Source organism: Caenorhabditis briggsae, assembly GCF_000004555.2.
Source record: "Caenorhabditis briggsae complete genome, chrX, whole genome shotgun sequence".
Lineage (NCBI taxonomy): Eukaryota > Metazoa > Nematoda > Chromadorea > Rhabditida > Rhabditidae > Caenorhabditis > Caenorhabditis briggsae.
Window position 1 is genome coordinate 923,349 of NC_013491.2, and position 3,594 is coordinate 926,942.

Genomic DNA, 3,594 nt, shown 5'->3' on the forward strand with positions numbered 1-3,594 from the left:
TAAATTAGAATGAATTTTCAGGATAAAATACTAAAACGCAACATGCTTAGTCTGAGAACAAAAACAAAAACTGCGTGTGATTTTTCCAAACGCGCTATATGAAAAAACCTAGGTGCGAAATGGGTTGCAAATTATATTTTCCAAGTGACTTTTATCTGATGGCGGGAGATTTTTGGGTAAACTCAATTGGAGAAACAACTTGCAAGAAATTTTACCTACGGGAGAGTTAAAAGCGAAGTTTTAAGGATTTGAGCAATCTGTATACATACAGAAACACAGTTTTTAGCTACAGTTAGGTGGTACTGTTGTTTTTCAGAGTAAAAGATAAGGAACTTTTTTGAACAGTTTCAAAGGCTCAGCTAAACTGAACAAACCATCACATATAATGCCCAATATGGAATGTGGAAAAATGAGACAATGAGGGCCCGTTGTTCAGATGTCTCTGTCTACATTCTATTTGCTTCTCTAAACGTGAAATGCAAACAAAATGAGTTCGCTTTTTTTCGCCTATTGCGGTCGGTTCGGTGCAGGCGGTCACACAAATTGAGAATTGTGCGATGGAAAAAAGAGTTGAACAGATAAAGAGAGTTTAGGTGAACAGACGAAAAATCTCTTCCTATCATTTTTTTTTCCCAACAGAAACTCATGTATGCACAAAAAGAGAAAAAGGGAAGTTTTATTTATAATGTATAAGGTGTGAAAATGTCTGGAAACACCAGAAAGAGTTTGAAAATTGAAGCAGAAAAAAAACGAGGTCAGGAAGAAGACACAAAAGAAGTGTAATAATATTGATGAGTGTTTGATTGGATATCTGATCAAAATAGTTCATGTACGTGTCATCAATCATTTTCCGAGAATAGTGAGGATATGATATACTAGACGATGGTGATACTGGTGCTAAATTTCATGGATATTTGGATAGGCATATTCAAAATCTGAAAATTAAAAATTCTAATAAAGCATTAACCTTTTCTAATCCATCCAAAAGACCTAAAAGCTATTTTTTAGATTTCGGCGAGTCAAAAAACTCAACAATCAGGTTTCTGGGTCCAAATTTGAAGAACCGTCAAACTGTTTGTGTTAACAATTATGCTACTACTGAATTGCAAACAAAACTAAAATCGACTTAATTTCAGAAACACGAAGGATTCAAACTATAAAATTGTGAAGTTGAGAATTTCCTTTAAAATGTTTCAACATGTTCCTTTTCCTTTCCCTCCTTTCTATTTTTTTCTTGCAAAGCAGCTCTCTCCTTATTCTTTGTTTCTCTGGCGCCTCCACATGTCGGCACTCTCTCTGCTCAGGGCCTTTTTTTTATACGGAAACTGCCCCTTTCTCTCTCACCGATCTCGTGGTGTAGTGGTTATCACATCTGTCTAACACACAGAAGGCCGGCGGTTCGAGCCCGCCCGAGATCAGATGTTTTTTATACTTATTAACGGACTTGAGTAACGTTACTCGCATCATTGACTTTCTTTTCGAAATCCAAAACGATGGATTAGTAAAAAACGGAAAAACCTTATAACGATATTTCAACTTGACCATTTAAAGCTGTCAGATTCTATTTCTGAAAATAATCGACTGTAAAACGAATGGCAACTGTCTCTTTAAATGGAATTTTCCTATTTAGTTGCCTGGTGCATCTACCCTCCAACTCCTTCTAAAGGTTCCCTCTAACCACGCAACGACACTCCGCTATCCCGCTCGGCGCGCGCACAGTTTAAATTTAGTTTTGAGTGATTGCGAGCTTGGATTTAGCTCGTAGTTTTTGAGAGACTCTTTTAAGGATTTCAAGTGAGTTTGCTTGAAGTCTAAGCTTTTATTTGGTGTTTCTTTCTAAATTGTTCATAATAAACCGATTTTGTTACATTTCTTGTTGATTTTCTTCTATTTTATCACAGGAACCTGATACCCCGGACATACCGCGGGCAATTTGGGGGCCGAACCGTTTTGTTTATCCGTTTATCCGTTCTTTTACTCTTTTTTCGTTGTTTTTGCATCAATTCTCCCCAGAGTTTGAAGGAACCAGTGAGAGGATTGTTGTGAAAATTAATAAAGACCCTTTTTCGTTGTTTTTGCATCAATTCTCCCCAGAGTTTGAAGGAACCAGTGAGAGGAGTGTTGTGAAAATTAATAAAGAGCCTTTTTCGTTGTTTTGCATCAATTCTCCCCAGAGTTTGAAGGAACCAGTGAGAGGATTGTTGTGAAAATTAATAAAGACCCTTTTTCGTTGTTTTGCATCAATTCTCCCCAGAGTTTGAAGGAACCAGTGAGAGGATTGTTGTGAAAATTAATAAAGACCCTTTTTCGTTGTTTTTGCATCAATTCTCCCCAGAGTTTGAAGGAACCAGTGAGAGGAGTGTTGTGAAAATTAATAAAGAGCCTTTTTCGTTGTTTTGCATCAATTCTCCCCAGAGTTTGAAGGAACCAGTGAGAGGATTGTTGTGAAAATTAATAAAGACCCTTTTTCGTTGTTTTGCATCAATTCTCCCCAGAGTTTGAAGGAACCAGTGAGAGGATTGTTGTGAAAATTAATAAAGACCCTTTTTCGTTGTTTTTGCATCAATTCTCCCCAGAGTTTGAAGGAACCAGTGAGAGGATTGTTGTGAAAATTAATAAAGACCCTTTTTCGTTGTTTTTGCATCAATTCTCCCCAGAGTTTGAAGGAACCAGTGAGAGGATTGTTGTGAAAATTAATAAAGACCCTTTTTCGTTGTTTTTGCATCAATTCTCCCCAGAGTTTGAAGAAACCAGTGAGAGGATTGTTGTGAAAATTAATAAAGACCCTTTTTCGTTGTTTTGCATCAATTCTCCCCAGAGTTTGAAGGAACCAGTGAGAGGAGTGTTGTGAAAATTAATAAAGAGCCTTTTTCGTTGTTTTTGCATCAATTCTCCCCAGAGTTTGAAGGAACCAGTGAGAGGATTGTTGTGAAAATTAATAAAGACCCTTTTTCGTTGTTTTTGCATCAATTCTCCCCAGAGTTTGAAGAAACCAGTGAGAGGATTGTTGTGAAAATTAATAAAGACCCTTTTTCGTTGTTTTGCATCAATTCTCCCCAGAGTTTGAAGGAACCAGTGAGAGGAGTGTTGTGAAAATTAATAAAGACCCTTTTTCGTTGTTTTGCATCAATTCTCCCCAGAGTTTGAAGGAACCAGTGAGAGGATTGTTGTGAAAATTAATAAAGAGCCTTTTTCGTTGTTTTTGCATCAATTCTCCCCAGAGTTTGAAGGAACCAGTGAGAGGATTGTTGTGAAAATTAATAAAGACCCTTTTTCGTTGTTTTTGCATCAATTCTCCCCAGAGTTTGAAGGAACCAGTGAGAGGATTGTTGTGAAAATTAATAAAGACCCTTTTTCGTTGTTTTTGCATCAATTCTCCCCAGAGTTTGAAGGAACCAGTGAGAGGATTGTTGTGAAAATTAATAAAGACCCTTTTTCGTTGTTTTTGCATCAATTCTCCCCAGAGTTTGAAGGAACCAGTGAGAGGATTGTTGTGAAAATTAATAAAGACCCTTTTTCGTTGTTTTGCATCAATTCTCCCCAGAGTTTGAAGGAACCAGTGAGAGGAGTGTTGTGAAAATTAATAAAGAGCCT

General features: G+C 37.0%; 1 non-coding gene across 1 annotated transcript; it reads left to right on the forward strand.

Moving 5' to 3' along the window:
• The first annotated feature begins 1,345 nt into the window (after positions 1 to 1,345).
• Positions 1,346 to 1,418, forward strand: CBG28889. Its single transcript has one exon. It is a non-coding gene (tRNA).
• The last annotated feature ends 2,176 nt before the right edge of the window (positions 1,419 to 3,594 follow it).